A 10,445-nucleotide genomic window follows, 5' to 3' on the forward strand; every position below is an offset into this window, starting at 1 on the left:
AATGGATCAAAGTCACGATAGCTCAAGTGGTAGAGCAGCGGTGTATTTAACCGAAGGTCGTGGGTTCGAATCTCGCTTATGACACTGATTTTTTTTATCGCAACCAATACCTTAAATACAGATTAATTAATTGAAAGATATTATTTGGTCAAGCGGACCACGAAAACTAGTGAAAGTAGTTAATGTTATCCACATTAACTCCAGGTATGACGTTGACCTGAATTGTGAGGTGGTTCCACTAGAGAGGCAGCAATGGTGAAACAATCTAGGTTAAATTTTCTGAGACTATTTTACAATAATTATTCGACATATTTATAATTTATATCTTAAAAAATATATGTCCATAGTGGAAAATTAGAATTATGTTAAAATGGTAAAATAAAGTAGTTAGTATTTCCAAATATGATTGTAGGCCCTGAAAAAGGCTGAATGGTCGAAACCGGTCATACAAAAATTAAATTTTTACTGGGGCTGACTAAATCTACTTATTTCTTTATTTGAAAAAAATTGTTATTGTTTGCTAAGGGCTTTTCTTTAAAAGTAAATGTTTTTGTTTTTAAATTTTCGTTTTATCTCTATAACGTTAAAGTTGTATGAAATATAAAATACTGTTGAGAAATAATTATTCCAGTCCTTTGAGATATTTCTTTATCTTTCTCACTCCCCCCGCAATGCTACTAGTCACGCTATTCCCAGAAGGGAATACAGTTTGAAATGCATAGGGCATTTCTTGATCCCAATCTACAGGAGGTCCCAATCAACAAGGGTCTACTGTTTAATGCTGGCCCGTAAATAACAAAAACCCTCTGGTAAACAGTCTTTATTCAGCGTATGAAGCTTAAGGGGCGACGGGGGTGGAGGAGGTGAATAATCCGTTGGGGATCCGTCAGTAGTCCCATGTTCTCCTCATCAGTGTGACTCAACGGGTAATGACCCATTGAAATTACAGGAGTGGTGCCTGGGGCCCGCCATAAACCGTACTATTAAATTGGATTCTTTTTGATGAATATGGTTTTCTTTTTTAATCAATAAAGAAGGAGGGATTTGTTAATTTTAAACATCAAGAGATTATTCAACCTTTGTTCTGAACAGTTTAATCAATTTCCCCTTTTATAACTGTTTTCAGTCACTCCCATGTCCAATAAAGGTACAGTGTATTGAGTTTTTGACTTCTCTAAAACTTCATGTGACTAACAAACCGAAGCTACGTTGGATGACTATTTTAATTTTATTTGGTGTCTTTTTTTGTCGAAAAACACTAGACATTTTCGTCTGTACGATAACCTTTAACAATTACTTCGCAAGCAACGAACCTTTTATTTTTTCTGCAGAGATGTTTGATAGATACTAAGCCAAAAATATAATTGTATTTACTATTTTTATGTACGTATTAGGGCGGATGTCCCTCAGTGAAGCATACTAGGCCTATTTCTTTTTTCAATATACAATTCTTCAGATATAATTCTTTCAATTAATTAAGGTTTTTAGTTGATATAACAATAGTTCAGAATCAAATAGATTACACGATATTTGAAAAATGGCAAATAGAAAAGAAAATTCAAAAGGTGAGGTCGAGATGGGAAGTTAGCGTCCGAGTGGATCGAAGTCACGATAGCCCAAGTATAGTGGTAGAGTAGCGGCGTATCTAGCCCAAGGTCGTAGGTTCGAATCCCGCTCGTGTCTAATCAAATTGAGATTTTTCTATTTTAATTCGAAGAATTGAATTTGTTCGTTTGTTTTATAGAAATGAATGTCGATGTTTTGTAATTAGGAAAAATATTTTGTTTCTTTTTGTATGATTATTTTAATGCAGATTTTTCTATTTTAATTCGATGAGTTGAATTTGTTCGTTTATTTTATAGAACATAATTTTGATGTTTTGTAATTAGGAAAAAACTATTTTGTTTCTTTTTTGTATGATTATTTTAATTCAGATTATACTATTTTCATTCGAAGAATGGAATTTGTTTACTTATTTTATACAAATTGATATAAATGTTTTGTAATTCGGATTTTAGTTTAATTCGGTTATTTCCACTGGACAGCAAGGATCTGCAAAATAATTGTTTTTTCTGATTATTGTTGTTTTATTATTTGTACTTGGCAAGTATCTGAATAAAAGGTACCATATACCTTCATTACGGTAGTAGCAAAGCTAAAGATATTCAAATCAATTCATTCATAGCATCATTCATTCGAAGTTTCATAGCAGAAGGTAAAACATGGATAAAGAAATTGTTTCATACCAAAATAAGAAGGAACAAACTAGTTTAGAAAATCACAATTACATGACTACGGACTTAACACCTCAAAATAAGAAAAAAAATTATGGATGACTTGTCGGTTATAGAATTGTTTATGTACTGTTGACAAACGTTAGACCAAACGTAATTTATAAATTTAATGAAGAATGTGGTATCAGCAGGTGCCAAAATGTGGACATAAAATCGAGGCAAATGAAAACTATGAAAACACAATAACAAAGTAACAATAAAAATGTCAACCAAGAACGATTTCATTTGTCGCCGAGAATCAAATAGACACACTACATTTGAAAATGGCAAAAAGGAGGGAAAATTCAAAAGGTGGGGTTGAGATGGGAAGTTAGTGTCCGAGTGGTAAAGCATCGACATATTTAGCCGAAGGTCGTGGGTTGGAATCCCGCTTGTGACACTGACTTTTTTAGCTCAACTAAAAACCTTAATTAATTGGAAAGAATTTATTTGGTCTTGCGGACCACGAATCCTAATAAAAAGTTAATCAAACAATTGGTTACTCAACTTGTATCCGCAATGGAAAAGCGCTCAAATGTAATCTGAAGCCGTCCATAAACCCATTGCTGAACAGAAATAAATTTTAGAGGAAAAATTCAATTTTTGAATGAGGAGAAAGATCCAAGAAAATATAGCTATGAGGAATCTGTTTCCAAAACCATGACTGGCCAGCACGCGCTTTCATTTTTGTATGATATACCACCAAAATCGTTCCATTGGGCATTCGACAATTCCAAATATTCGAACGGCTACAGTTATACTGTTGAAAATTAATATCAGATTCATTTAGATAACCATAAGAGACAGAAATTGTTAGCTCTACCAAAACTAAAATTGCACAATCTAGAATCTATTTTTCAATTTTTAAAGTCACTTTATCCGACAGCCTTGAGGAATAGACAAAATTTCCTGCCATACTGTATTATATATATGATGATTTGAATTTCCGTCTACATGACTTAGGACCCGGCCCAATCTTTTCTCCTCCGTATGGACACTGTGCAATAAAAAATTCTGCATGTAAGGTGTTGACGCCCCAAGAAGCTTTCATTTTTGTTGTTTTCGGCTGACCAAGGTTCGCCTCGGGAGGTCCTGTTTAACTCGCTGAGGCCCCATTGTTATTATTTTGGCAAGCGATAACGCCGGTGTCTTCGGCCTTTGCACGGGAGCAAGTTAGTCTCTCGCTTGCCTGGGTCAGCACAAGACGCACCGTTTACCAGATCGATTATCGACCTAATATCGATTTTCTTCATCGATTTCCTCGATTCAACACCTTGTCGTCACATCACCGACCTTACGGACTACGTCAACGGTATCGTCATCCGGCTCTACAGGCACCTTCGTCGGCGTTGAACCCAGCAGGAACGTCCAGCTCAACACCGCTTATTTCGATTGCTGGGAGAAGCGAGTCGTCAACCCAACAAGTACCTTTTCGTTTCGTCTTTTATTTTATTTTAATTTGTTTTGTAAAACCAAAGCGAGTCGTCAGCTCACCCAGTACCTTTTCGTTTTTTTTTTGCTTGATTTTCGTAAAACCCTGGCCAGTAGGTTTGATCATAAATTATTTTGGATAATTAAGGAAATTTCTTTTACCTTTTTTTCTTAGTGAAAATAAATTGTAAATATTTAATTTTGTTTTTAAAGTATTATCAATCTCCACTTTCTTTTTCCCAAATCCCTCTTAAATATAATAGTGGCCACCTATTTAAAAGCGAGAAAAAACAGAACAAAATTTAATTGTACCTTTGAAAGGGGTACGGAAGTTTGCGGGTCAATTAAGATCCGCCCTTCCCCCCAACATAAGGGATGCTAAACCGTTTTTTAAAACGTTAAATCGTTTTTCCAATGCAGGACCACGCACCTCTGTAGCGATATATCTCGATGCACGAGAGACAGGGATAACTGCATTTATCAATATTTGACTGACTGGGTTTTCAAAACCTTGAAACTCTTGCTGAAAAAAAATCAAAAACCAATTTCTCTGGTTTAAATGGACATATTTAATCTCTCGGTTGTTAATTTTCTTCAAAATTAAATACCGTTTGTTAAATACAAATAAACGTAAAAAACAATTAAGAATTAAAATCTTGTACGCTCATATGTAGTTAGTAGGCCAAGTAGCAAGAAGGTCTAGTTATAGTGTGTATTAGGTGCTCTCTCGAATTTAGACGAATCAGCCAGAAATCAGAAATATTTCAGGCTTCTCGTCGCCGCTAGCGGCCGAAGGTTGCTCTCCCGGTCAATTTGAGCGTTCAAGCATAATATTTGATTCAGATGAGCTCCTTTTATATTATATTCATTGCTTGGCCAATGTCGGCTGTTGCCGGCTCCTCAAGTACTGAAAACAATTAGTCGCAGCATTAAAAACCCAGAAAGTGTTTGCGCTGGGAGAAAAAAAAATGTCTCCAAGCAAAAGACCTGGTACTACGAAGAATCTTCCTGCCTCCTCTAAAAAACGAAATGTTGGTAGTCGTGTTGAAGAAATAATAGACCAATCCGAAATTAGATCACGATCTGCGAGCCGTGAAAACTCAAAAATGGAGTCAAATAGCCTATCATTGCTGTTAATAGTGATCTGGCAAATGTTAATAGAATAGCTTCTACCTCATCCTCCAATCATTTACTATCTACAACACATACTCCTAATTTTATATCACCAAATAAATTTGGAGTTCTCGCTGTAGATGACGACGAGGAAATTCAAAATGTGCCAAAACAAATAACACCAAATATGAATGCAAACTCACAAAATAACACCTCCAAACAGCCTCCACCGATCTTCGTTCGAAACATAGTTGACTTTACCTTGTTTTATAAAAGCATAAAAGAAGTTCTTGGGGAAAATTATTTCCAGTGTCAGGCAAGAACTGACTGCACCATTGTTCGCGTGAAAAGTGCCGACGATTATAGAAAACTAATACACATATTTAAAGCACAAAAGTGCGACTTCCACACCTACCAATTAAAAGAGGAACGAGCATTTAGAGTTGTGTTAAGAAACCTTCATCCCTCCATCCCGCCAAATGAAATAGAAAAAGAAGTAGAAGAACTCGGTTTCAAAGTCCGAAATGTTACGAACATCCAATCTGCAGCAATAATCAAACTGCCGCTTTTCTGTTTGGACTTTTTATGATTACCCATCTCTACGGTTGTCGTATACGTGTAGAAGAACCGTTCAAAAATAAGAAAATCTCGCAATGTAAGCGCTGTCAAAATTACGGACACACCAGATCATATTGCAACCATGCACCACTGTGCGTGAAATGCGCAGGATATCATTGGAGCGAACATTGTACAAAATCAAAAGAAACTCCAGCTGTTTGTTCGCTTTGTAATGGCAATCATCCAGCCAACTACAGAGGATGCATCACACACAAAGATTTACAACGGCTAAGAAGACAGAATTCCTCCGAATCAAGACACCAGTCTAATACTCCTCCACCACCAGCACAGCAAGTAAGATCTGACCACGCTCGTCGAACCAGCTCGACTGACCATCCCATGGATATTGCCTGTGGAGCTACCGCTATCTTAATTCGCAACACGTTAAACCATTATCTAATGCCTAGCCAATCTTCTGTATCTTTACAGTACACTGCCATCAAATTGTCCTCCACACCCTTCAACTTTACTATAGCAGCTGTATATTGTCCACCAAATCATAACATTTCCCACCAACAGTTTCTATCCTTTTTCCAGTGCATTGGCCCGCGTTTCCTGTCCGGTGGTGATTATAATGCAAAGCATCCACAGTGGGGCTGCAGGGTAGCTAATCCACGAGGTCGTGTCCTTCACAATGTCCTCTCCGCCCAACGCCTCAACTTCATATCTCCTCCTGATCCTACATATTGGCCCACTGCTACTAACAAACGCCCAGATCTCCTAGACTTCTTCATTACATCTCAACTCTCTTCACTTCACCACCATGTTTGTACATTGAATGATCTCTCATCGGATCATAGTCCTGTTCTATTAACTATCGACACTTATTCCATTCCAACTTCCCCTACAGCTACATTAATACACGGTCCAGTAGACTGGAAACAATTTGGAATACATTTGGACCAGAAAATAAATCTCAAAACCCCCCTTAAAACACACCACGAAATAGACACTGCAATCGAAAAATTCACATTATCAATAACTGAATCGATCAGTGATTCAACAATTCACACATATCCACAAAACACATATTCTCAGCACATTAACGTACCGCTTTATATTCGCTACCTTATACGATCAAAAAGACATGCTCGTAAAGAATGGCAAAGAACACGTTACTCTTCCGATAAACGAAAATCAGCTGACTACGGAACTGCAAGCATATCGCTCCGACCGATTCAGACGATTTACTGAATCAGTAACAACAGAAAACAAATCTCTCTGGGCGGCAGCTAAAAATCTTCTATCTTACCACAAAATATCTACCCCGCTCCGCCAAGTCGACGGCAGTTGGGCCAATTCAGATGAGGAAAAAGCGAATGCTTTTGCCGCTTACTTGAACACAGTGTTCACCCCACATGTCAAAATAATAGACCATACTTATTCAGAACTTATCGATGAATATTTACGATCACATTCCATTATCCCTCCCTCCAAAAGCTTTTTCACCTTCTGACGTTCATTCTACTATACAACACCTAAAATCCAAAAAAGCCCCAGGTTTTGATCTTATTACCCCAAACATTCTCCAACACCTTCCCAAAAAGGCCATCATATTCATTACACACCTATTTAAATCTGTTCTTCGTACAACCTACTTCCCTATAGCTTGGAAACACTCGTATATTCGAATGTTCCCTAAGCCAAAAAAGCCAACACATTGTACTACTTCATACAGGCCAATAAGTCTACTACCTACGTTGGGCAAAATTTTAGAAAAACTCCTACCGAAAAGAATTCTTCCGATTCTAAATTCTCAAAACATAATCCCAGCCCATCAATTTGGTTTTCGCAACCGCCACTCAACTGTCCAGCAGTGTCACCGCGTGGTAGACATAATTTCATCCTCCCTTGAGATGGAACAGTACTGTTCCGGAGCCTTTCTTGACGTAAGCCAAGCTTTTGATCGAGTTTGGCACCCGGGCCTGCTGTTCATGCTCAAGGACATCCTTCCATCCACCTACTATCTCGTACTGCACAGTTACCTCACTGACCGATTCTTCCAAGTCATCGAAGGCCATTCCCTCTCTTCATATTTTCCTATCCATGCTGGTGTCCCTCAGGGTAGCGTTCTGGCCCCAACACTGTACCAGGTTTTCACAGCTGACATGCCATCTCATCCCGAAACCACCACATTCACATTTGCAGACGATACGGCAATTCTCTCTAGCAACTCCGACCTTGTCATTTCCACTCGAAACCTCCAACAACACCTCATACTACTAGAGTCTTGGTGTAAAAAGAAAAGGATAAAATTTAACACAGACAAATCCACCCACATTACCTTCACTCTTCGTAAAAAGATCTCCCCCCCTGTTTTCTTAAACAATATTCCCCTCCCAACTGCGGACAAGGTGCGGTACCTCGGATTGTACATCGACAAACGCCTGACGTGGAATCCTCACACAAGACTGAAACGTCAGGAGGTTATGACACGATTTAGAGTTCTTGCACGACTTCTTGACAAACGCTCTAATTTACCTCTCAAAAATAAAAGGCTGCTTTACAACACCATAGTTAAGCCGATTTGGACTTACGGACTGGAAGTGTGGGGTTCAGCCAAACATTCCAATATCCACCGCATTCAAACTGCCCAGTCTATAATACTACGAAAAATACTAGATGCTCCATTTTATGTATCGAACCAAACTACACATACAGATTTACATATTCCTTTCGTACAAGATGAAATACGTTTCCGTTACCGTAAATATCATAAAAACCTCCCAACTAACGTAAACCAACACATCTGAAACCTCGCATCCCGACGAATCCCCTCAAACCCTCCCCGCCGACTGAAGAGACGATGACCGCGAGATCTCCTAGGAAGTGATGGTGATGCCAGTGAAAGTGATAATGACACACGTATCAATTGAACAAACAATATTATTGTAACATTGGAGTACTACCAATGGGTGTTTTCTCCACTCTTGATTTTTTAATTTTGTCTTGTTTTAACTACCTTGCTCACTGTTACTTATTACCTTCTTTAAGGTAGTTGTATTGTACTACAAATTATTTAAAAAAAAAGCTCGTGTCACTGGCTTTTCTATCTCAACTAAAAACCTTAATTAGTTGAAAACAAACTTAATCTATGAGGCACTAATATAACCTACCTGGTCGTCAGGATGTGAAGTGTAGGGCTCAACCACGGACTCCAATATCCAACGTTTCCAATCTATTCAGTCCAAAATTCTTCGCCAGATTATAAATGTACCTTTACGTTTCAAATCATACTATTAATAACGACCTTCATAACCCTATGTAGGTACATGATCTCATCAAAACCTGCTATAATAATTTCATCTTTCTGTTCAATCACTGAGCATTCTACGATAACCTACTAGTACGACAGTAATCACTTCTAACCCTACCAGAAAATCTTCCAATAAGAAAAACTGTCCTCGAGAGCTTCTCATGGAGTAATTAATGACGAGGTTTCATGTTGAACGAGTGTAGTCACTGAGCAACATCTTATACAAACTCAAACGATAAATTGAGCATAGAAAATTAATTATTACTTAATACGATACTTTTTTTGTAAATGTCAAATGAATGTAATAAAAAAACTGTTTTTCCGTGGAGAGAGAAAAATAAAGGGATCTAGCTAATAATTCAGATTTATTGATTTTTTCTTGATTATTAACTGTAGCTAAACACACGTTATCGATGGCAGGTATTAAGTTCTAAATATTATAAAGCAAGCTATTTATTTAAAATTGAACATTTTATCCTTACAATTTTGCCAGTAAATATTTCTTTTTATTGCAAGTAAATTCGTCACATTAATCTACCCTTGCAGGAGAAATAGGTGGATTTTCTTCGAATGAGCCCATTCCGGAAAGGCCTATTCTGAAACGGAAAAGACCCCCATCCCCGGGACCATTTATTTGTTCTGTTTACCCAATTTGTTAACGGAGAACTTCCGACACGCGACTTTCCCATTTTTGATGTAGATACTATCGACTCATCACTGATGGATAATCGATCAGACAAACCCGCCTGAATCAGTCTTATCATGGAACGATGAACGTCCATTTATGATATTGGGTGAAAGTCAATTTTAGTAGTCATTAATCTGTTTTATGGGGGGGAGTACCGTGGTCGAGTGGCTAGGTAGTCTGACACGTATTTGCCAGCTAGTGGTTGGAATTTGGACATAGCCCTTGGTTTGTAATTGATAATGATTTGAAAAATGAATATAACAACAAATGATAGGGCATCATACAGTCACAGTACAGAAAAGGTCTCGGATTGAAACCATGTTCGCAAGGGTTGCAGATAGTGCAAAAACGATGGTAAAATTCTGGCGTTTAGTCTTTAGTTATACGTTAAATGATATTTGGAAATTACACCTTGTCAGTTGGGTGCTGAACAGGACTGAACCATATGTTTCCTTTTCGGATCGAGTCATTCTCTCCACTAAGAATAATTTATAATAGATATATGTTACTACTACATAGTAGGGGTATTCACGATGTTTCTAAGATGTTAACTCGAATAGAGAAATGTCCAGTAAGATCCTGAACGCACCCTTCTTTTCCTAGAATGTTAAACGATAATTTTTCCGGAATGCTGCGCGTGGCGATTGGTAGAATCAAAAATAAAGCTATAACAGTCTTTGAAAGCTTGCTGCCGTTTGTTTTGGTTTTCTTTTATTTTAAATTGTAAGATGCCAGAAGTTAATAAAAAATGATAGTTAATAACCTCTTTCATTCAGAATGCTATCTATGCACTCGAAAAGTACTAATAATTGACACGATTCAATTCGTACCGACGTACCTAACTTGTATCCTAACATCTAACAACCTACAACTTTATAATACGGGGGATGTATGAATGAGAGTATAAGGACAGGTCAGAAATTAAGAAAACAAATGTATTGGTCTGATTTAATTAATGCGTATTTAAGAATAAAAATACGTGTAGAATAAAACAGCTGTTAAATTCAGGGCTGCCATGTTGGTCATGCCCTGGCGGATAGCAATGTGACTACATTTTTGACCTAAC

This window comes from Cimex lectularius, unplaced genomic scaffold (genome assembly GCF_000648675.2).
Source record: "Cimex lectularius strain Harlan isolate CLEC.00 unplaced genomic scaffold, Clec_2.1 scaffold129, whole genome shotgun sequence".
Classification (NCBI taxonomy): Eukaryota; Metazoa; Arthropoda; class Insecta; order Hemiptera; family Cimicidae; genus Cimex; species Cimex lectularius.